The sequence below is a fragment of the Rattus norvegicus genome, chromosome 1 (genome assembly GCF_021556685.1).
Source record: "Rattus norvegicus strain SHRSP/BbbUtx chromosome 1, alternate assembly SHRSP_T2T, whole genome shotgun sequence".
In the NCBI taxonomy this organism is placed as follows: domain Eukaryota; kingdom Metazoa; phylum Chordata; class Mammalia; order Rodentia; family Muridae; genus Rattus; species Rattus norvegicus.
The window spans coordinates 167,882,501-167,907,807 of NC_141534.1; the positions used below are offsets into that span (position 1 = coordinate 167,882,501).

Below are 25,307 nucleotides of genomic sequence, written 5' to 3' on the forward strand. Positions count from 1 at the left end.
GCTGAAGTAGGGAGGAGGCTGCCTGCCCGCCTCAGTTCTCTGTCTTAGCTTCTGATATCTCTGGGGCTCTCTCTTCTCTGATCTCAATCTCTTCCAAGCACCCAAACTGGCTTCTGTCTGCTTCATCAGCACTCCCAGCTTCTAACTTTGTAAAATTGCCGGTTCTGTGTGGGGTCTTGGACCCAGCCTCTGGCACAGTAGCACCATGGCTTCTCTATGACACCTGCTCCCCAGCCAGCACCCAGCCCTGGGTAGTGTGTACATAGCTGGTGAGCTGGTATCCCTCAAGCACAGCACCATCGGGCTGGTTCATCCTCACACCCTGCTAAGCATGGCTAGACTGAGGTCCCGCTGTCTGTCCTCCTGTGTTGGCTCTCCAGCTTTTTGCTGCCATAACCTCATGCTCCTCACCTCAGAGCCCACTTTATCTCTTTCCTCACTTCAACTTCTTCAATCCTAGCAGCCCTCAGATCAGCTTCAACTTCCCGCCACCCACGACCTACGACCTACGTGTGCTCCTTTCTCCCTTTGTGCCCTGCACTCCTGCAGGGCCATGCCTCCCCCTACCCTTCCTCTCTTAGCTCCTCTATGCTGGTTCCTTACCCTCAACCAGCACTTTCCTCTCAGCAAAAACTCTCCCTTGACCTCACATGTCTCTCCAGCTGTTCCTCTTCCTCCCTCATAGTCAGACTTAGGGCGAGCCCTTACTTCCTGCCTGCGCCCACTTCCCACACCCCTGTGGTCATGCACAGGGCACAGTGAGGAATAATGGCAGGCACCTGGTCTAGAAGAGGTTTGCGAGATGGGACTGAGGAACTCATAAAGAAACCTCCCACATGAGCTGACAACAAGAACAAGCACAGAGGACCGAGGGGCTCAGGGACTGCAGTGACTGAGGCTTGACATCCGTCCCAGAACCACTTGAAGCTGATGGAGGGCCAGGGGAGGAGAACTGATCCAGTGGTTTCCAGGAAAGAGCCTACTGTCTGGACAGTATAGGAGATGGGAACTTAGAAAGGTAGCAGGGTGGGCAGGGTGGCGCCTGCCTTTAATCCCAGCACTCAGGAAACAGAGGCAGGTGAATCTCTGTGATTTGGAGGCCATCCTGGTTCATAGAGTGAGTGCTAGGGACCCTGTCCCTAAAACGAAAATAAAACAAAACACTGTCTCCAAACAACAACAACAACAACAACAACAAAGAAAGAAGGAAAGGAAGGAAGGGAGGAAGGAAGAGCAGCAGGACCTCTGGGTATAGGTGACTCTGAGGTACCCTCTGGAAGACCCCTCAGGGGACAGCATCACCCCTGTGTCCCATCACCACTCCTGCTACTTTGGTCTGGTGACATGCTCCTAGAGAAGCAAGGTATTGGTTGGGGTTTCTGGGAACTTGGAAGATTCTAGGTCCTCTTCAGGCCCATCTAGGTCATCCCATCGATGAGTTCTCATTGCACCCACGTTTGCAGGACAGGAAACTGAGTCCCAGGGAGGAGGGGCATTTGGTTCTGGGACAGCACAGCAATCCGGTTGCTGGAGTGGGTGTTAGAGCAGCTGGCCCATGAATACCAAAGACATTCATTCTGCTGAGATAGGAAAGAGCCCAAATGGTAACAGCCTCTGGCTCCTGCCTTGCTCTGGTGTCCAGCATGGCTCCCAAGGGGCACACATGATGGGCTGTGTCTCTGCAACACCAGGCAGAACAGGGCAAAACAGGAAGGAACCCTGTGCCATCTGTTCCAGAGTGCTGTGGACATGGTCTGGTTTCTTCCTGGCTGGTCCAGCTCAGAGTCACACCCAGTCCCTTGGAGTGGGATGTCTCATCAACACTGCTCAGCTGTGCAGTCCTGCTCCTCCCAGCCTTCCAGGGTGGCAATGTGTGTTCTGCTTTTAGAGCCTACAAGCTTGACCAACTCCCTGATATCTGGTCTTTGGTTGATCTGGACCCTATGCAGGGTGGGGAAAGGGCTGAGAGACTCAGTGGAATGACATCGGGAAGAGAGTTGCTATTTAGATTAGAATGCAGCCCAGAGCTACATGTCTAGTGCTCATAGAGCCCTGGGTTCGATCTCTAAGCACTACATTCACCGTGCATGGTGGCTCACAGCTGCAATCCTAACACTTAAGAGAGAGCAGGAGGAGGATCCAGAGTTCAAGATTATTCTCCAGCTACAGAATGAGACTGAGGTCAGTCTGTCCAAAAAAAAAAAAAAAATGTCCTACAACCCTACAAAGATGAGGCCACTGGAGCCCATTCATTGCCTTTCCTAGGGAGAGTTGAGGTCCTGCTCCACACCAACCCGCAATCTCAGAGTCCTAGTCCTCTGTCCACCGGCCAGCAGACCTGGCTCAGCAGAAATCTGACTTCCTGGCTCTTCACTGTCTTCCTGGCAATCTCTAGCTTCCGGAACAGAGTCACAGAGTCGATTTGCATAGAACCCAAGTCTGCTGACTTCTCTCTTCCTAGCACCCACCGCACCGCTCGCAAGCAAACAGGATCTCCCAACCCCGATCTGCTCTCAGTTCCTGGGACCGGCTGGGCTCCTCTTTGTTCCCAGCCTGCCCTCTTCCTGCTGAAAGAAAATGCGCTGATGGGCTGGAGAGATGGCTCAGCGGTTAAGAGCACTGACTGCTCTTCTCAGAGGTCCTGAGTTCAATTCCCAGCAACCACATAGTGGCTCACAACCATCTGTAATCGGATCCGATGCCTTCTTCTGGTGTGTCTGAGGACAACTACAGTATACTCATGTGATAATAAATAAAATTTAAAAGATAATACGCTGAGAAGGCAGCAGGTCCTGCCCACAAGAGCTCAGTGTGGACAGGGACACATGTGCGCATCCTGGAGACAAGCAGGAAGGGATTCTGCAGGCAGGGGAACCTCACCAAGGAGCAAGTGGCAAGGAAAGAGCCAAGGGAACGAGAGGTCAGGAGCGTTTCAGACAGTGGGAACAGAGCAGGCAAAGGCCAGATGAGACCCTTGAAGGCGGCAAGGAGAGCGGGAGATATCAGTGTCCCAGCAGCAATGCCGGAAAAGGCAGAAACTAGTGAGACAAACAACAATGGACCTTCATGTACCCATTCAAGCCTCATAAAAGGCACTGTTGAGATAGGACTGTCCTATCTCCTCAGGATGAGAAAGCAAGACACAGAGGTTAGCCCAAGGTGGATAGAGGAATAGCTACTGGCTATGAACTCAAGTGTCAACATCACTACAGCACCACGGCTGGACTAGGGAGGATCTGGGGTGGCAGAGAAAGTAGCCTTAGGCTCACTATATAAGAGCTGTTTCCTTCACGGAGTTTTCAGAACCAACTAGAAGGAATCTTCCTGTATCCATGGGAAGTCTGATGTGCAGGATATTCGCTGAAGCAGAGCTTCCTGACAGACCTGGGACGTCCATCAGCTTTCTGCACACCTTCTGTGGAGGAACATCCGCCTGTCCAGTGGCTCTTCCTATCCAGTGCTAATCTTATTCCACCTGACCCAGAGCTGACCAATCAGAGTGCTAATCTTATCCCACCTGACCCAGAGCTGACCAATCAAAGCATCCATCCAGACACCTCACCAGTGATTGCTTTTGGAGCAATCAATTAGATTGTGCCTCTGAAAGTTTTGTTTTTTATGTGACGAGCACAGAAGGTTTTCTGTTATCAGCTGTGAGGACTGTGAGAGCTTGGCACTTCTGGAAAGAACTTACATGAATGTGGAGGAAACCAGCAGAGGGTAAGAGAAAGAACAAAAGAAAAGAATATGATATTAATTGATGGGTTTAACTGTGTCAGACCAAGACCTTCTTTTAAATGAGTCAATAAATTTTTCTGGACCAAGAAATAAGTTGGATGCGTTTGCAGTTAAATGGATTGGACATTTGCAACAACCTTCATCTCTATGAAACCAAATGCACAGGCAACCACAGTAAAATGGATTAATTTGATTTCATCAAAACTAAAAATTTTTGTGTAAAAAGAAACATTATAAGAGAAGAAAGACAAAAACATGAAAGTATTTGGAAATCTTGACTGGTTATGATTTAATACAAGTTCAAGGCTAGCTTGATTTACAGAATGAGTACCAGGCCAGCCAGGGGTACATAGAGAGACCCTGTCTCAAAACACAAAAACAGAGCGTGTGCATGTGCGCGCGCGCACACACACACACACACACACACACACACACACACACACACGCACGCACGCACACATACACACACACGAACAAAACGAAACAAAAATCCATACTGAGTGAAAGACTTGAATAGATATTTCTCCAAAGAAGATATGCAAATGGTTAATAAACACGGGAGGGTTCTCATCCTCACTAACCATCAGAGAAATGAGAATTAGAGCCCGGGGACACTCATCCTTAAAGAGGGGCTGGGCACGAGGGAGATGGTAAAAACGCTTGTTTCTAGAACCCATGTAAAAAGCCAGATGCAGTGGTAAGCATCTGTAGTCCCTGCATCCAACCTAAGACAGGAGGTAGAGACAGGAGAACGGGCTGGATGGTCATTTCAACACAGCACAGCAGCAGAAACGAGAGAGTGCGCCTCGAAGCAGGGTGGAGAGAGAGAACTGACTCCCAAGAAGTTATGTGTACTGTGGAAAATGTTCATCTCCACCCACACACCAGTGAACACACACACACACACACACAATAAAAATATGTATACATACAAACATACATCATACATACATAAATACATACATACATACACACACACATAACTTTTAAAGCCCAAACCACAAACTAGAAAATAGCAAGGGTTGGCGAAGAGACGGAGAAGTCCAAATTCTCTGCATATCAGATGAGAATGTATAATGGTACAACCACTGTGAAAATCAGTATGGAGGTTTCTTAAAATAAACAAAACGAATGCCTCAGAATTAGCAGATCGTCTTGTAATTCCACTCTAGAGTCCAAACCAAAGCCTCAGGGGGGAGGAAGATCTGATAGGGAGCTGTAACATGGACAAACCTTGAACATGTTCAAGTACTGTGCCAAGTAAAACAATGGCCACTCATACTTACAGGAAGAACTTATCCAGAGACAGAATAGACAAGCAGGGGCTGGGAGGGGAGTGAGCAACCATGGCTTCCTGAGTACAGAGTCTCTCGTGCTGGAGACAAGGTCTCGCCGTGTGGCTGGGGCTGGTCTCGGGCTTGGTTGATGGCGTTCTAGAGACAGATGTTGGCAGTTACTGTGCATGTCGCTGAATATGACTTAGTTGTGTACCCTCGAGAAGGGTTAAACGACCTAGAGAGCTCAGCAGTGAGAGCACCGGCTGCTCTCACAGAAGGCCTGGGTTCAATTCCCAGCACCCACGTGCTGCTTACAGCCATCCATGATCACAGTTTCAGGGATCTGATGATGTCTTCTGACCACTACAGGCATCAGGCACACATAGGATGCAAACACATAAACGTGAGCAAAACACCCATATACATAAAACAGAACAAATACAGCCCAAAATAAATATGGTCTAAATTTTTAAATTTAGAAGCGGTTAAGCTGGGTGTGGTGCCCTGTGCCTGTAATCTTGCAGAGACAGGCAGTCACTGGAGGATTACTGTAAGTTCAAGGCTAACCTGATCTGCCACAGTAAGGTCTAGCTAGCTAAGCCTACATTGTAGGACCCTGTCTCGAAACAAAACAAAAGTAAACAAAACATTAAGGTAGCATATGCTTTGTTGTGCGTAGTTTTAAACGAACTCACAACGAAACAAGCAGAAAAGGGGAAGAAAGGCTATTAGACCGGGACAGCATATCCGTGCTCTGGGGCAGCCCTCCGTTGCTTCAGCAGAGCCTGGCAGAACTTATGAGCAGAGACGGCTGCCTTTGAGCAAACAGCCGTGGAAGATAAAGATAGCGCCGGGTTTGTTGACTGTTTGAAACAAGAAAGATGCCTTTCTCCAAGACAAAGCTCAGGCAGGTCGACTGCCCATCACAAAAGACACAGAGTCTAAGCTCCAGGTTCTTTCTTGTTCCCCAGCCCATGGACACATAGGTATTATTGGCTAGCGCTGCCTTGGCCTGTGGGACCTTGAGAGCTGGTCCCAAGGGGTGATATTCTGCCCATCTTGTTGCTGTGAGGAGTGAACTTTCTTTTCTTTTCTTTCTTAAAAGATTTATTTATTTATTATGTAAGTACACCATATCTGTCTTCAGACACACCAGAAGAGGGCATCGGATCCCATTACAGATGGTTGTGAGCCACGATGTGGTTGTTGGGAATTGAACTCAGAACCTCTGGAAGAGCAGTCAGTGCTCTTAACCGCTGAGCCATCTCTCCAGCCCAGGAGCAAAGCTTCTTTACCTCTAACATTTTTATGCCTTTGGCCGGCATCCACGAAGCTGGAGCAGGCTAGTATGCTGGCTTACACGAATGGTAAAATACAGGACCCTACACCTCTTGATTCTCTTAGTATCAGAACCTGAGATGTGGGGGCGGGGGGTTTAGAGGAAAACAACTTTTATGATGCAATGATCCAACTCATTTTAGGACCCCGAAAGGTTAGTTTCTCTAAGGATCCATCACGCTCCTTCACTTGGAGGCTGTTTCTTTCTTTTCACATCAGTTGCCAGGTGTTTTAGGGTCTTATTTCTGTGGACAGACACCATGACCAATGTAAGTTTTATAAAGGACAACATTTAATTGGGGCTGGCTTACAGGGTCAGAGGTTCAGTCCATTATCATCAAGGTGGGAACATGGCAGCCTCCAGGCAGGCATGGTGCAGGAGGAGCTGAGTTCTATATCCTCACCCGAAGGGAGCCAGGAACAGACTGAGCATCCCCAGGCAGCTAGGAGGAGGGTCTCCCAGCCCACCCCACAGTGACACACTTCCTCCAACAAGGCCACACCTTCTAATAGTGCCACTCCCTGGGCCAAGGATATGCAAACCATCACACCAAGAAACTCAGTGAAGTTTCTGTATTTGCCCGTCTTATGGTTAGTGTCAGCTCAGCCTTCTGTGGTAGGGTTGGATCTTAAATGTTTATATTTTGAAGCTTGTTTCCTAGTTGATAGGACTCCACCCCTCCTCTCTCCCCACCTCCTCTCTCTCTCTCTCTCTCTCTCTCTCTCTCTCAAGATTTATTTATTTTATGTATGTAAGTACACTGTTGCTGTCTTCAAACACAGAAGAGGGCATCAGATCCCATCATAGAGGGTTGTAAGACACCATGCAGGTCCTGGGAATTGAACCTGGGTTCACTAGAAGAACAGCCAGTGCTGATAACCCCTGAGTCATTTCTCTAGCCTAAGGGTTGTTTTAAAAAAATTGTTTATGAGTCACACACACACACACACACACACACACACACACACACACGTGCACATCCGTGTGCATATGCCTGTGTTCATTTGCCTGAGGAGAACAGGATAGCACTGGATCCCTTGGAGTTAAAGTTGCCAGCAAGCTGTGACCTGCCTCATGTGGGTTCCTGACCCTGGGTCGTCTGCAATAGCGGCCAGCACCCTGTCTGCTGTACCGCCTCCCCAGGGCCTGGCTTGTTTTTGTTTGGAAACAGTCTCACAGTTGTGTCTCAGGCCATCCTGAGCTTCCCAGTCCTTCTGCTTCAGCGTCCCAAGTGCAGATTCTGCACACTGTTGCCACCACGCCCAGAGCATGGAGATGCTTTCACTTTTCTTGGGTGTATGCCTAAGAACGAAACTACTGGTTCACACGGTAATGTTAGGTATAAGTTTTGGGGAACTGTTTAATTGCATTCCTAAGAATTGTGCGATTCTATGTTCTTACCAGCAGCAGACGAGAACTCTGATGCCACACGTGTGCCGAAAGCTTTACTATCTTTCCAAGACATGGTCTTGTGTAGCCCAGGCTGGCCTTGAACTCACTATGTAGCCAAAGATGACCTAGAAATTCTGACCTTCTTGCTTCTACCTCCCAAGGCTAGGATTACAGGCGTGCACTGTTATGCCCCATGTTGTGTGTGTGTATGTGTGTGTGTGTGTGTGTGTGTGTGTGCTCCAGGTTTCTTACACACTGCCTGTGCACTCTACCAACTGAGCTTTATTTCCAATCTCACTGACATTTTAAATTCTATATCTTTTTCCTCATAGCCACCCTGCTGGGTGTGGATTGGTGTGTTGTGGTTTTCTCTTGTGTTTCCCTGATTGTTCCTTTGGGGTGTGTTCCTGTCCATATTTTTTTGCCATTTTTATTGTATATTTATTTATTGTATATTGTATTTCTATTCTGAGGACTCACATTGTTTGTAGAGTAACTACCTCTTGGCATGAAAGCGTCCTGAGTTTAGACCTTCCTTCTGCTTCTACCAGGTCTATGACTTTGAGCAAGTTCCACACTCTTGGTTCCTGTTTTCCTGCTTATGAACTGTTAGTTGCTGTATTAACTTAGATCAGTTTGTAATAAAGCCGGGCAGGGCCTCAGGGGATCTCACAGTTAACCTGGGAGTCAGAGGAGGAGACCTGGTCCAAGAGTGTGTTTTGAACAAAATTTTTATCTGCTTTACTATTGGATTATCTCACAAAGAGAGATTAGCATCCCTGGGTCTCTCCTTTCCTTCCTTTGTGGAAGTATCGTCACCTCTGTCATGTGATGGGGACATAGACAAATCTGACAGTGGGAGACTCTCCACCATGCCAAGAATTGGTGACTGGTAGGTAGGTCCTGACATGCCAAAGTTTTGTTTACTTTTGTTTATGCGTATAAGTATCTTGCCTTTATGAATGTATGTATGCGTGCATGCATGTACATATTTATGTATGTATGCATGCATGCATGTACGTATGTACGTACATACATATGTATGCACACCACATCCCTGTCTGGTGCCCCTGGAGGTCAGAGATGGGTATCAGATACCCCAGAAATGGAATCACAGAGGGCTGTGAGCCACCATGTGAGTGCTAAGGACCAAGCCTGGGTCCTCTGTGAGAGCAGCAAGTGCTCTCAGCTTCTGTGCTATCTCTTCAGCCTAGGCTTTGATATCTTATGAATCTTGTGTTTTGCTTTAAATTACAGCTCTGGCCAAAGAAATGTCTCATCCAGGGTACCCTTCCTAAGGATCTACAAGTCCTGTTATATGCATGCCCTCATTTTATCTGCCCTAGGAGCTGGTCAGGTAGGTGCTATGATCCCATTTTGCGGATAGAGAAACTAAGATAACATGTGGGAGATGCTGGTGCCTGGATTCCAGCCCAGCTGTTTCTAAGCCGCTCCTCCTTCCCCAGGCTCTATTGCTTCTTAACACCTCTGCCATCCTCAGGACCTCATTGTAGCAGCAGTTTCTATCTTTCTGGTGTGACAGACACAGTGTTCCCCTCATTTTGGTCTAAGAGCTGCCTTCATTGTCACAGAAAACTCCCGCCTTGTCCCAGGTCATGGAAGCCAGGGTTGTCATGGATGTCACAACTGCTACAGACCTTTCTGTTGTTAATTACATTTATTTATTTATTATCCATGCACACATGCTTGTTTGTGTGTGTGTGTGTGTGTGTGTGTGTGTGTGTGTGTGTGTGTGTGTGTGCTGGCCTCATCAATATATGTGGAAGTCAGATGACAACTTTAAGGAGTTGGTTCTCCTGGATCAGGGATTGGACTCAGGTTGTAGGATCTTCTGGAAGCGCCTTTATCCACTGAACACTCTTACCAGTCTATACTCAAACTTCTGCTCCCATTTTTACTCCCAGCCTAAAAGTTCTTAAGGGGACAGTGGGTCTCTTAGTTCCTAGGGCTCTGGTATCTAGCACATGGCAAGGTATAAATGCCACTGGTGCAGTCTGGGCTGTACCCACAGATCAACATGTGCCTGCCTCCCACACAGCTATTACCATCAGATCCAGGGGGAAGGTAAATGTGCCCACGTGCCCAGGCCAGGGTTCTGATGCAGCAAGACAACAGCAGTCAGAACAGAAAAATAGGATTCTAGGCCACCAGGTCCACCCTAACTGAAATAGAAACCTACTTCAGAGACAAATGGGGAAGTGGCCCAGGTCCAGGGTGGGTAAGAGAGCATACTGTGCAGCCAGGCCCTGTGGACTCAGCTCCATGAGAGACTGATCCCAGGTCCTCTCCCCAAATCAGTCAATCACAGGCCTGGACAATTCATCCCTCCTCTAGAGATGCAGGAAAACTCAGCTTAGAGCTCTAGGTCTGAAACAAGGTCTCATTCAAAATGGTCTTGAACTTGTCTGTAATTAGGGCTGACCTTGAACTCTCGATCTTCCTGCCTCTGCCTCCCAAGTGCTGGAATTGCAGCTGGATGACAGTGTTTCCAGCTTTATTAATTTATTCATCTAAGTAAACTTTTGCTTTGTTTTTGAAACAGGGACTCACTCCCTGGCTGGCCTTGAACTCAAAGTGGAGCCCAGGCTGGCTTTGCACCCATGACCATCCTGCTTGAACCAAAGACTTAAATGCTTTAAATTCTCCAAGATGCAGCTCATCCTGGCTGAATGCACTTCCCGAGACACTTGCAGCCTCCTGGTGCTCGGTAAATTAGCAGGCACTGTTTCTTTTATCAAATGTATGTGTATGTGATGTATGTGCATGCATGTTTACTTGCGGGTAAGTGTTGCACAAGTGTAAAGAAGCCTGGGTTTGGCATCTAGAATCTTCCTCAATTGCTCTCCACTTTATTCATTGATATGGGCTCAGCTGAGCCCAGACCTTGTTAGTACAGCTAGTCTGGCTAGTCAGCTTGTTCCTGTTCTCACCGTCTGGGCTCTGGAATGACAGATCACCTATCTCACTCACATGGGTTCTAGGGATCAGAACCTCCATCCTCACACTTGCATGGCAAACACTTTAACCACTGAGCCATCTCCCCAGTCACACACTTCCAGCTTTGCATCGAAGGGGTTATTTGCTCTTTCATTGAGATGTTCACTGGTGCAGACAGCCAGTGCACTGGGCAGGCCGCAACAGTGAAAACTGAGTTAGGAGTTAGGAATTGAAGTCCGGTATTGGCGCCAGCAGGCTGAATTCCCTGAATCCTGAGACAGGCATTTCTCCTCACAGAGCTCCATCTCCTGTCTGTCAAATGGGGTACTGGTAGCATCTCCAGAAGACGTTGGGATGTCACAAAGATTCAATGGGACAATTGAGGCTCTCAGCCAGCTCCGAGCCTCAGAGGGAGGGCGGTGGCACAGAGGAGCCAGACAGATTCTCAGCACTGAAGACAGTCCTGTAGGGAGCCCCCAGTGAAGTCTGTAGGAACAGTTCCAGGATGAGGCAAGAGGACAGACTGGAGACAATAATGGTCTTGAACATAGTGTTAGTTTCTAGACTGTGACCACCCCCACCCCATTCCTGGTAAACTAACAAGTAGTAAGGATATACAAGAAAGAAAGAAAGAAAGAGAGAGAGAGAGAGAGAGAGGGGAAGAAAAGAAAAGAAGAAGAATACACACATACACATACACACACACAGACACATACACATACACACATACACACACACACACACAGTCTCATTTCTCCAGGCTGGCCTTGAACTCATTACATAGCTGATCCTCCTGCGTCTACATCCTGAGCAGGGGGTGACAGATGCTCCCCACTGTGCCCAGTATCGTGTAGTGCTGGGGATCCAACCTAGGACTTCATGCTCTGCGAGAAGCTAAACCTCATCCCCAGCCAAATGGAGTCCAGCAGCCTCACCTCCCACTGGCACTGGAGAGTACGTCCACACATTCCACTCATGCTCACGAGCTACATAGTCACACCATTGTCCTGCACACACGCGCAGATGCGCCGTGGAAGGCACAGCACTTGGCACATGCATGCAATCCGTGCACTGGGAAGGCTGAATCCAGTGCAAAGCTAGCCTTGCTCCTTCAGGAACACGGGGCCTCTGCCTGCCTTCCCTCCACCAGGGTCAGCAGAGCCAAATGTGAACAGAAACTCCCAGAAAGATCTATCCCATTCCCAGAGACATCCAATTACTCTGCTTCTCTTCCCCTTAATGAGCCATGCCTGGACTCGGGGAATCAGCTTTCCCTGTGGAGTTAACCTTAGGCTACATTGTACTTTAGCATCCTTCCTGCTAGTTCCTGCCAAGACGCCTGAGCAGCTCTGAGAGTCCCACCCAGCCCCTCCCAGAGGGAGCCTCCTTACTCTCAAACTTTGACACAAAACAGGTTATTGAGGGGTTTTTGTTCGGTTTTTGTTTTTGTTTTTGTTTTTTGAGATAGGGTCTTACTAGCCTGCAACTCAAAAGAGATGCACTATGCAGAAAAGGCTAGTCTTGAACTCACAGAGATTGCCTGCCTCTGCTGGGATTAAAGACATACATATGCTATATCATCCACCACAGACAATACTCAGACACATACTCAGCTTCTCGAATTCACAGATAAGAAGTTCAGGCCCAGAAAGGGGAAAAATGTCTTATTTCATTCAGAAGTCAAACTCAGACCTCTGCTTCAATATTCAACCATTCCACCCAAGACATAGCCAGGTTCCCATGTCTTTGTCCCCTTCACTCCAGTCCTCTACACCTGGTCCCTCTCTGCAGCCTAGTTTTGGGCAGAACTAGGTAGAGGAAATGAAGCAGAAGGGAGAAGGCCCCACGTCCATCCACACCTGCCCAGTCTACTGTACGCAGCCCGGGACTGCAGTCGTATGCACGGTGGGCAAACCCCGGAGACGGGAAGCACCCTTACCTGAAAACTCCCCCTGATGCAGCAACCACTTGCAAGCCATCTTGAGAGCTGGAGCAAGCTAGACTTCTGAAGCAGCCGCTGCAGTTCAGTTCCTGTGCCACGGAGTCTGGGAGGTGGCAGATGAGGTAACTAGGACTACCAGGAGGGGAAGTGACACTGTCTCTCAGGGCTCAATCTGAAGATCCTCTTGCTCAAGTGTCTGGCATAGGCTGAGTCAGCCACTGTCCGGCTAGGAGCTAGTCACCCCCAGCTCTACCCACTCACCCTAGTGATGGGGACCATCGGGCCATCAGTTTAACCTGAGGGTTGCTGGGAGGATGGAGGGAAGGAGCACTCAAAACCCAGGGCTGGGCACAGGGAGGCTCCTAGCTACACACCAGCTCCACTCCTGGTCTCTCTCAAGTTTGGACAGAGCCTGCCTCCTGATCGTTACTGCCACAGGGAACAATTACCCTGGTTTCTCAGCAGTGCCTGGAAGGCTCATTAAGAGAGACCCAGACCCCAAGATTAACGAATCTGTTGTCTGTAACTCCAACCATGCATGTCCAGACACCACTCTCCAGGGACCAAGAATAGCTCCTCAGAGGAGGCTGGCTTGGAAGAAGGGCAGAACAGGGGTGACTCTCTTCCTCCCTCACCTCAAGCTTGGAGGTGGACCAGGACCTGGAGCTTGGGCAGGACCAGGAGAAGGCAACAGGTGGCTCTGCCTGGGTACCTGACTGACCTGGGTAGCCCCTCCCTGCCAATTGGATTATTCCTTATCCCCTTCCTCCTCTTCCGGTGGCATTTACTATGAGTGAGGAGGCAGAGCAAAGTCTCTGATCTAAGGTGAGAGCTTTAGAGAGGGCAGAGAGCCAGGGGGCTTCTCGGGTGAACAGAACAGGAATTACTAGGTCTCCCTTTCAACCACCTCTGTCTCTCTTTGGAGAGGCCAAACCTCCCTGTCCAAGACCATACCCCAGGCCCTACAGGAGTGAAGCAGGCCAGGCAGGCCTCCTGGGTACTGCTTCCATTCAGGATGCCAGTGCTTTGATTTGTGTCTGCCTGTCTTACACTCCAGGCTCTGGGTAAGCCCTCTGCAGGCCAGGAGAGGAAATACACCCTCTCACCTACCCCAGCAAATGGGGTGGGATGGGGAGGGGGAGCCTCTGGGTCACAAGGCAAGGCAGAGGTGTCATTGCTGTCCTTAGGTCCTTTTCCCTGGCATGTATTCCCTGTCATGAGCCTCACAGCGGAGTTTTGTGAGGAAGTCTAAGCAGCTCCAGATATAGGAAGAGAAAGATTCCCCACACGAAGTCTGCTTGGTGATCCCCATCCCCTAGGCTCCTAAATAAGCCCATTTCTCATCCTCTAAGCTCCAGAGACAAAAGGCACTTTCCCCTAGCCCAAGGGTAAGATGGCACTGGCCAACTCTGCTTGAATTTGCTGTGTGACCTCATCTAGTGTCACTCCCTCTCTGGATCTCGGTTCTCTCATCTGTAAGATGTAGTAGTAGCAGTGATGATGATGATGATGATGATGATGATGGTGGTGGTGGTGGTGGTGGTGGTGGTGGTGGTGGTGGTGGTGGTGGTGGTGATAGTGATAAATGAAGGAACCCACATCTTGGTGAAGAAATGAAGAGTGGTCATCACAGTAACAAGAAGGCAGTGTGCAGACCAAGATAACAGAGGGTGTCACATGCTCCTCAATCCTGAGACCTTGAAAGAGACCCGACCCCCCCCCCCCCCCGCAACAGACTCTTCTCTTGATGAGAAGTGTGACTTTAGAGAAAACAAAAGCCTCCACTCCCACCCAACAGCAGGCCACTGACAGGAAGATCTCTCTGTCCTGTGTAGGGAAAGCACTGAAAGGGAATACTGGGGGTGGGGTGCAGAGCCCCAAAGTATCCGAGGGTCTGTTCCCAGACGGGAGGACGTGGAAGTCAGCGTGGAGGAACACCGGGCAATCACGCGTGTGGGGCTGGTCAGTGTGTGCTTCCCAGCTACACTGTGGGGTGCATCGGTGCTGCCCACATACCTCACTCCAGGGTACCCCAGAATCCCCAGTCCACGCAGTGTTTTCCCAGGCCCACAGTCCTAGGGCAGCCCGGATGCCGCAGGAGATTTGTAAGGTGGCAGTCACCACAGTCTCCTCATCTTTCCCCAGAACAAAAGCAGTTGCGTAAGAAGAAGAGGAAGGCTTAGTGAGGGGATTAAGTAGCTCTGCCAGCTCAGCGGGGTGTGAGCTTCTCTGAAGTGCTGAAGTCCCACTATCCTCAGACCTTTAGTGGCCAAAAGGCAATGGGCACTGATCCTCCTTCTACAATTACCTCTCTGCCCTAAGCCACCAACAATAAGTCAGATGCTCCCACACAGCCAGGCTACCCTGAGAGCCCTGTCCCTGGTGACCACTGCTGGCTCAAACTCGTTGTCTTCCTTCTGGCCTTCCTTGGGTATATCTGTCCCCAGAACTGTGCTTCCCGCAGTAATAGGTGAGCTCTTCCTGCCCACTGAGGACTGAGAAGGAGCCACTGGTAGGGATGGTCTCTTGTATACCCTAGGTCCCACAGTTTCTATCCAGTGGTTCCTTGCCACCCTCAAGATGTGAGAGGGTCATCACCATTCTCCATTCTTTGTCTGGAATAGGAGAGGCCTGATCAGACCCTGTAGGAGGAGATGTGGCCTCCCTGGGCATTGGTGCCACTTCAAGCTCTTGGCTTGTAAGCTGGGTGGTGTACTCAGACTGGGGGTACAGGGGTGCTCTGGCTGGGCCACCGCGCTCCTTCAACCCATCCCGCCAGGATCCTGGGGCTGCTGTTTGCTATTTTAGGAAAGTACGGATACCCAGCCGAAGAGCAGGGAGCCTGTGCCCATGGTGTAACCCCCACTGAAGTATGTCCATCACATTCACTCACTACACAGGTCTACAAACACACACGCAACAGCATGCCAAAACATGCGACAGCATACCAACGCATGCGACAGAAGATAACTTTTGACACAACCACTCAGTTGCTGGCTCCTGGCATTGTGTTAGGCCTGGGGCGAAGGTTCAGAGAGCAGAAGCATCTACTGCACAGCCCGACCTGCATTCAGAACCTGAGCAAGAAGCCTTATACACCGGAATGCATTTGTAATCCCAGCGCAGCTGCCCTAGCAGCGAGATGGGTGGAAAGGCAGGAGAACAACGTGAAAACTCACCAGGACAACTCGGTCAGCTATGTCTGGAGCACACACTGCACCAGGAGAAACAAGAGAGACCCCGCCTCACAGAGGTAACAGTCCAGGAAGTGGCTCTCTCACCTCCACACGGCACAGGCACATGCGTGCACAGCAGCATGACAATGATTGTAAGGTTTAAAAACACAGAAAAGTCACCTGCATTATGGAGTTCAAAGGGCAGAATGTAGGCTATGGGAATTCTAGAGGGGACAGGGCCACTCCCAGGCAGAGGAGGCTCGCCCACCCTGCCAAGCCCTCTGCTTGGTGGGCTCTTCTGGTGACTTAGTGATAAGCAAGAATATCATCACAGTTCTTGGCGGATGTGGTGGTTCATGGTCTGCGATCCCAACCCTATGGAGGCAGAGGTCCATTCTGGGCTAAATATGGAGACCCAGTACAAAGAAAGGCTGATGGTGCTTGTCTACAGCTCAGAATCCAACGTCTGGGGGACTCAGAGTGGGTATGAGGGCACAGGCTCCCTTCTGGATCTATCGGATGAACCTGGCCACAGTTCAGCTCAACTTTAATGGGCTGAAAGGGTGAACTTTGCACCTTGGAGCATCCTGGGAAGTGTCAGTGCTACAGGCTGAAGCACTGCCCTAACTTACTAGAAGGCATCTCCAACATCAGAGAGGAGGTCAGTTACCGAATACTCCAGAGAGAACCAGAGCCTCCCCACTGGCCCTCCCAGGACAGAGCTTATGATGTGCCAGGAACTGTTCATTCTGAGCCCTGAGACTGGCCCAGCCAGCCCACCCACACTAGCATCCTTCACTGTTCTGATACTTTTTTTTTTTAAGATTTATTTATTTTATGTACATGACTACGCTGTCACTGTCTCCAGATACACCAGCAGAGGGCATCAGATCTCATTACAGATGGTTGTGAGCCACCATGTGGTTGCTGGGGATTGAACTCAGGACCTCTGGAAGAGCAGTCAGCGCTCTTAACAGGTGAGCCATCTCTCCAGCCCTTGTCTGACACTCTTAAAGCTCCATGGTAGCAGATCAAGGATTTGAACACAGTGCTTTGTCCTGGTGTGCACCCTACCCATTCGAGCAGAGTCTTGTGATTCATGAGGCTGAAGAGACAATAGAGAAAAGGAGAAAGTCCAAGAAGCCAGTGGACTCTCTCAGGAGAGCAACTCTCTGTGTGCTTTGGTTTCTCCACTCCTCTGTCCAGAAAGAGCTTGAAGGCTCAAACAATGGTCATGTGTACCATGTGATCCTATCAGGGGCAGAAACCCAGACTAACATGGTGACCAAGCATCCTAGAAGCCAAAGTGAAAGAGAAAAAAAACAGAAAGGATTTATAGCTTCCCATCACACCTCCCGTCCCCCTCCATCCCCAGATAAAAAGGGGACAAATATTTGCCTGATTGGGTGGCGCCCATCACTAAGATAATCCTGCTTTACTTTCTGAGCACACCGAGGAGAGCAACACAGCCAGTTAAACATTAGTGAGCTCCGGCTGCAAGAGATAGATGGAGACAGACAGACAGAGGTAGGAAGAGGGAGGGAAGGGAGGAGGGAGGGAGAGGGAGCAAAGAGACCAACCACCACAGGGTGTGGTAAAGAGACAAGGTTGTGACATTTCTAGTCACCCATATAAACTCTCCCACAGGTAGTACACTATCAGGGATGTGTGTTAGGTGAAACTGCCATGCACAAGGAAGTTTTGACCTTACGCCAAAGCATGATCTGAAGAACATGTGTTCTGGGAGGCTGCAGCCTGTGTGTGCCATGAAGATCAGAGCGCTGTTTGGGGCAACACTTGGGCTCCCTTTCAACTGTGCCTTAGGTGAGCGAGGACCCCAGCTCAGGAGCTTTTTGGGAACAAGGCTGTTAGTGGTCTATGGGACAGTAGGGCTTTTCTCCTCCTATCTGAGGTCCTGGGTTGGGAATGACAGGGGGAGGGGCCTGCAGAGGAGGGGCACCCACAGGACATTGAATTGGAGTTAAGGGAAGAACTAAAGAATGCATGAGTGCTCAGGGGCTTCTGAGTGGAGTCCAGGGGCCAAAATGCCAGTGGACTGGGTTAAAACTGTCCTTTCTTCTTTGTGGTTCTCTCTTGGTGTCCGTACTTTCTAGTTCTCTGGTGAGATCAGAGTCAGCCATGAGGAATGGAGAGTGGACATGGAGAGAGGCGGTCAAGGCTTCCACAGAGAGGGCCCCTTAAGGTTGTACATGGGATGTGGTTGCCCCTTAACAGAAGGGCTTATTAGCCCACAGGACCTTGTCCTGTGGAGCCTGACATAGGCCAGAAGGGGCCTGAGCTGGCCCTAAAACCACACCATTCTTGCCTCAAGGCACAGCAGAAAGTGGGGGGAAAAACAGGTATCAGACACACCTGGAAAAGTGAGGAGGTTCATCTGGGGGAGGGTCACCTGGCGAAAGGGTCACCTGGGGGAGGGTCACCTGGGGAGAGGGTCACCTGGGGGAGGGTCACCTGGGGAGGGTCACTTGGGGGAGGGTCACCTGGGGAGGATCACCTGGGGGAGGGTCACCTGGGGGAGGGTCACCTGGGGAGAGGGTCACCTGGGGGAGGGTCACCTTGGGGAGGGCCACCTGGGGGAGGGTCACCTGGGGGAGGGTCACCTGGGGAAAGGGTCACCTGGGGGAGGGTCACCTGGGGGAGGGTCACCTGGGGAAAGGGTCACCTGGGGGAGGGTCACCTGGGGGGACTGTGTCATGCCTGGAATAGTTCAAGATCACTTGAGCAGCAAGAAAAAGAGAAAGGTCAGTGGGTCTGTGCTGGAGGAGCCACTGTGCCAGATGCAGGCAGAGTAAAACGGGCCTGAGGGAAAAGGCTGGGTTGGATTTCAGAGCTGGAACAGTGCCCTAAGGGTAGAGAACTGACTGAGAGTTAGCCATAGGGCTCAGTGACTGGATGAGGAAGGTGAGGAAGCAGGGAATGAAGGCAGAGGCAGAATGTTCAGTGGGCTCCATCCTGCTGGAGAGACTGGGGGAGCAGACCATGGGAGCCTAGGCTTGAGCCGGTGCACCCTTCTCATCTGTCTCTTTACTGCTTGGACCTAGGCCACTCCCACCTTGTCCTGCCTCCTAGGTGCGGGACTCGGGACTCCCTCCACTCATTTACCACCTTTAGAGCGTTCTTACCTGTTTGCCTGGTCTGCCCCCGAAGCTACAGGCCTGCCTTCAGAGGACAGGCTGTCAGCATTAGAACAGAAATTTAGTTCTCATGAGTGGAGCTGGGAGAGGAGGGAGATGACCTGGTAGTTGTTTTGCTTCCACTCATCAGATAACTCATTCCCATACGAGCCGTTATTCACTATTGCCTGAGGACCGCCCTGCACAAGGCATTCTGTTACAAAGACATCTGGAAAGGAGTGCACGAACAATTTTAGTCCTGCTTGCCAGGTTTTCAGTCCAGGAAAGGGGACCAGACGACTATAAAAGTCACACAGCGAAATCCTAGCTGCGCATGCGCACTTCTGCAGTAACACTGGACGCTGTCCACCTAAGGCTGGTAGAGAAGGCAGAGAAAACTGTCTTAGAGAGAACAGGCTGGCCTTTGGGGTTCCTTCTGACGTGTTCTCTCCTGTCTTTGTCTCAGTGCTGCTCAGAGATTACCCAATGCTCCCATACTCTTCTGAGCAATACCCAAATGTTCCCCTCCACTGAGTTCAATCACCCGAGAGTCACGCCTACTCTCACTACCTCCACTGCGTGTGTGTGTGCACACGTGTGTGTGTGTGTATGAGTGTGTGTATGTGTGTATGAGTGTGTGTATGTGTATATGAGAGTGTGTATGTGTATGTACATGTGTGTATGTGTGTATGAGTGTGTGTATGTGTATGTATGTGTGTGTATGTGTGTGTTGTGTGTATGAGTGTGTGTATGTGCGTGTTGTGTGTATGAGTGTTGTATATGTGTGTATGTGTGCATATTGTGTATATGAGTGTGTGTGTGTGTGTGTGTGTGTGTGTGTGTGTGTGTGTGTGTGAGTTGAGGGCAGCCTGGCCTACAGGGTGAGTTCTAGGCCAGTTAGGGCTACATAGTGGACACTGTCTCAGAGAAACCAAAACAGCAATCGAAAGACACACTTGTGCCTCTTCCTGCAGTTATGAGATTTCCACCTTTCCTTCACTTGCAAAAATTATGATGTTTCACAGGCATATGGGAAGACTTGGGAAATGGTTCTACTCACTATTGAGGAACAGAACTCCCCCCAGGACCAGAATAGGTGGGAGTCTTCCCCCTCACAGTATCCCTGGGGGTATTTTCTCCTAAAGCTGGGGCTGAGGCTCAGTTGGTAGAGCGCTTGTTCCATACACAGGGAGCTCAGGGTTCGGTCACCAGCACTGCATAACCTGAGCATGGTGCTTCATGGCTGATCCCTGCTCTCAGGGGGTGGAGGCACAAGAAGAAGTTCTAGATTGTCCTCCACTGAACAGAGAATGCATGGCCAACCTGGGCTACTTGAGACTCTGAAAACAAAAGGGGAAGGGCAGATCTTGCAGGCCATAGCCATCCATCTCTGTAATCCCAGCACTCTCTAATTCCAGTCCCCATATCCCTGAAAACCAAAACCAAATGAAAATGGGGGATTTTTAAGACTCTGATTTGTTTATGAAAATCTTTGTACGGAGTAAAATGGGGGCAACCACAGGCCAGGTCACCTGTGACTCTAGAAAAGATCCATTAACCTGTCTCACAGCTGAATTTATATGTGTCCTTATTTTTGTGCCCTTTCTCATAGAGAGAAACAGAATCTCTCTATGTAGTGCTGGTTATCACAGAGCTCATTATGTCGACCAGGTTGGCCTTGAACTCACACGAAGCCCAGGATTCCTGTTATCCTCCTGCCTCTGCCTCTCACGTGCTAGGACTAAAGGCATGTGCCACACCTGGTCTCCTTGTGTCTTTCTGTAAATTCTAAGATAGCCCTAAGCATGTTGGGGATAGAAATTAGACCTTCATTCCACATTGTTTAGCCAAACTGTTAATAAGTTCGTTTTCCTCTACAAATGTCTGCTTCTTAGTTTCTTTCAAAATGCAGGGAAATGGAGGTAGCAGATTTGTGGATCTAAGCACCCATTAACACTAGGACTCAACCATAAGCAAATACGTCCATAATTACAGGGTAAAGAAAAGCAGGCCATTAGTGTTGCTGGCATCGCTGGGTCCCACCTCCTAGCGGCATCACTGGATGCTCAGAAAGTTAAGTTTGTCAGGGCCACACCTGCTGTTCCTAAGGCCTCTGTCCTCTGACACTGTGAAATAGCTCATGGGGCCTCTAGGAAAGAAGTAGTCTCTGCCTGGTGACAGTGACAGTGTACCACAGAGACAATGGCTGGTCCTGCTTCTGCCGGAGCTTTCCAGCAGCCAGTGTTTCACAGCACCCTGCCCCAGGAGATATATTTTCATACCCTCCCACAAAATATTTCCACAGCTCCCAATGCTGCCTTTTATGTCTCCTTGTCCTCCAAGGCCTCTGGGCACCATCTCCAAACTGGCTCTGTGAAGTCAGCAGGAATAGGGGCTCTTACTCTGCCAACACAAATGTTTTAGCCCCAGGAATAAAGACTAGCCTGAGGGGTTTCCTGGTCGTGGACCGATTGCTCAATTCTGATCTCACAACCTGCCTCCCCTTCCCCAGCTCCCAGGAACCGCTTTGGATCAAGGATCTAGGCAGAAGGGTGCCAGCTTCTGCCTCTCATAACCCCCAAGCTTACCCCTGAAGTGCACAGGCCATCTGTCTGTCTCTTACAGTGGTTCTCTGAATGGAGAGACAGCCCTGGGATGCTCTCATTTTCCTAGAGCGTCCCTCCCACGCTCCATCCCCAGCCATTGCGACTTCCTCTCTTAACCTATGACTTGCCAGGAGACAGGGAGTCGCTGAGAAAGCAGCTGAGATGAGTGTGGGACAGGAATGACATTCCACAGTTGCTCAAATTGGAGGGTTCTGACATGCCACCTGTCCACCCCTTCAGAACCATTGACTGTGAGAATTGAGTTTCCGGAGGTGTGCAGGAAACCTAGCCATGTGGGGACCTCCGTCACTGTCATCATAGTTCTGACACCACCTGTGTTTTAATGTGTCAGGTACTGTGCAAACACTTTATTTATATACAGGAAGTAAGCCAGTTCTCACAGTAACCCTACAGCACAAGTGCTACTAATATCTCTATTCTACAAAGAAGAGAACTGAGGCACTGAGGGGCATGCCTCCTCCCAATCCCCATTCCTGCCAGAATTGGGGTCTGGAACACTTGTCTGGAATGACAAGGAAGCCTTGGTTATCCCAGGCTGTTATGGAAGCTCCTTCACTATGGCCACGCAGGGTCCAGGTCTTCTGCCCCTTGCATTGAAAGTGACACCCTCCTGTAGCACACACCATCTATACCTAACTGAGAAGCCACATGCTGTGGAGCCTTTCCCAGTCAGTGGGGGCAGGGTCCTGGAGGGCTCTCATCACTAGATAAACACAATGGACTGCCAAGCCTAAGTCAGCACCCCGAGATGACTTGTCAGACCCATGCTTTCACACAAACACAGAAACAAGCGCAGAAACAGTAGCGAGGAGTCCACAGGAATTTTGGAGGTAAAGAATGGGGTTTCAGAAAAGTATCTCTTGCATACAGAGTGGGGTGGGAGATGATAGGGCCAGGGAACCTGGCTTCTCTTCCTCCTTTCCAGCCACGGTGAGCGAGCTTGCACTCTCCTAAGCCCTGGGTACAAAAGAGTCATCTGTGATTCCGGAAAACCTTTCAGCAGCCACCAGCGGTAATCCTAGTGTTTTGGGAGATGGATGGAGGCAGGATCACCAAAAGTTTAAAGCCACTCAGCTATAGCAGACCCCGTTTCTGGGAGAGGAAGGGGGAAGGGAAGGGGAGGGGAGGAAAAAAAGGGAGGGAGGCTTTCAGTGGTACCAACACACAGATGCTGGCCACCTTCCATCACGTGGTCCAGCACCAAGCAATGATGGCACCTGTTCCCGACAAAGCACCTCACAACCGCCACCCAGCACAGGCAGTACACACCTGTACCCATGTGGTACACCGGTACCCATCCTGTGAAACCCGTGTGTTGCCATAGCAAAGCCACTCCTAGTCATAGGCACCACAAACTTCTTGGAGCCACTCCGGCCCTACAATCGGTCTGTCCCAGGGCATACACACACACTCACACCAACTGTACAGAGTAATCCCCCATACTCTTTACTCTGCCTCCTCCAAGAGATTGTTCCCCTACCCGCCGCGGGTCTCTTTGGTCCCCTCACCCGCCCGTGTCCCGTCCTTCGTGCGCTCTCACCTGCCCTGCGCAGCACCAGCCCTTGCGGTCCCCTGCGGTCAAGCTGTTCAGCTCTGGTTCCAAGAGTTCCAGACTTCTTGCAGATACTAAGCAGGACGGCCAGGGAGCGGCAGTGGCCTGGTGGCCTTGGCACCCAGCGTTGGAGTCCCGCCCAGCCAGGACAGGGCTGGGCTGCCTGCCCTTGGTGGGACAAGGAGGCGGCGATAGATTGTTAAACACGCCGCCGCCGCTGCCACAGGCTGCAGAGGACAACTCGGAGGATGGGAGCATGGCGCTAGATTGAATTCTGGACCCCCTAGCTACTCCAGTCCTTTCCTGGCCTCAGTTCCCCTCATTATAGGTCTCTCTGTCTCTTTGTCTCTCCCTCCCCCTCCCACTCACTCCCTCTCCCAGTCCATTCCTTCTCTGTGGTGTGTGTGTGTTTGTGCATATGAGAGAGAGGGAGAGGGAGAGAATGAGAATGGTGATTTTCTCCAACTTTATAGTTTAAAATTTTATAATTCTGGCACAATGAGGTTGGAGTGGTGGGGAAGGGAGAAGGGTTAGTGTAATTTTGCAACTATCTACTATGTATCAGGGGCTGTGTTTCCATTTTATCATTTACTTCTTTATCTGTATTTTGAGACAGGGTCTCATGCATCCCTGGCTGGCCTCGAACTTGATATATCCCCAAGACCCCCTGATTCTCTGGCTCCCACTTCCTACCTTCTGGGATTACAAGCACAGAGTGCACATGGGGTTGACGCAGTGCTGAGGCTCTAACCCAGAACCTTGTGCGTGCTAGTCAAACGCTACCCACAGCGCTACATCCTCAGTCTCAGAGCAGTTATTTTAATGCCTTTAATTCTCAAAGCAATTCCAGAAGTATCATGACCCCTATTTTAATAGTGGGAGAACAGAGACAGAATTGAAGTGACTTACCCAATGTCACATGACTTGTAAGTGGCAGACCTGAGACTTGACTCCAGAGCCCGGGTTCAGATTTGTGACATTTTCTACACCATAAACAGCTTCCTGGTGCTCAGAACAGCCAGGACTTTGGAGTTCCCAATCCATTTTATAGACTATGAAACAGGAGCCCTGAGACTGTAGCTTGTTCAGGGCCGCTCAGCTGGTGACTCAGACTAAAGGCAGGAATGGTGTTTGGAGGGATGCTGGAGATGGAGGCTGTCAGCACAGCAGAACACGACAGTGTTGGACATAGAGTAGGTGCTCCTGAGTGTCAGCGTTCCTCCTGACTGTCACTGTCCTTCCTGCTCTTCTTTCTGACTCTGAAGATCTGGCTAGGGGAAAGGGAGCTCCAGTCTCTGAAATGTCATCCCCTGACTTGAAGTCCCAAGCAGAGTCATGCTTCAGAATCTCCTGATATGACAAAGTATAGTAAGTAGTGTGCACTGTAGTATACAGTACGGCAGATAGTAGCTAGTACTAGTATACTATATAAAGTGTACACTGTAGTATACACAAGAGTACTGTAGTAACTACTATATTCTGTAATATATACTGTAGTACTGTAGTAACTAGTGTACACTGTAGTACACATTATAGTACTGTAGTAACTAGTGTACATGTAGTATACACTATAGTACTGTAGTAGCTAGTCTACACTGTAGTATACACTATAGTACTGTAGTGACTAGTGTACACTGTAATATACACTATAGTACTGTAGTGACTAGTGTACACTGTAATATACACTATAGTACTGTAGTGACTAGTGTACACTGTAATATACACTATAGTACTGTAGTAGCTAGTCTACACTGTAGTATACACTATAGTACTGTAGTGACTAGTGTACACTGTAATATACACTATAGTACTGTAGTGACTAGTGTACACTGTAATATACACTATAGTACTGTAGTAGCTAGTGTACACTGTAGTATACACTATACTACTGTAGTGACTACTGTATACTGTAATATACACTATAGTACTTGTACTGGCTAATTTGTGTGTCAACTTGACACAAACTGGAGTTATCACAGAGAAAGGAGCCTCAGTTGAGGAAATGCTTTCATGACATCCAGCTGTAAAGCATTTTCTCAATTAGTGATCAAGGGGGGAGGACCCAGCCCACTGAGGGTGGTACCATCCCTGGGTTGGGAGTCTTAGGTTCTATAAGAAGGCAAGCTGAGCAAGCCAGGGGAAGAAAGCCAGTAAGTAACATCCCTCCATGGC

The 25,307-nt window shown here is 49.7% G+C and overlaps 1 protein-coding gene across 5 annotated transcripts in view; it reads right to left on the reverse strand.

Annotated features, from left to right (window-relative positions):
* P2ry6 (pyrimidinergic receptor P2Y6) overlaps positions 1-23,224 on the reverse strand; it is a 35,048-nt gene extending 11,824 nt beyond the window's left edge. For 2 of the 5 annotated variants that reach the window (XM_087587099.1, NM_001439803.1), the window contains 1 exon segment: positions 23,124-23,224. The gene's annotated coding sequence lies outside the window, so the exon portion shown is untranslated. 5 annotated transcript variants of the gene reach the window in all.
* Positions 23,225-25,307: the final 2,083 nt, after the last annotated feature.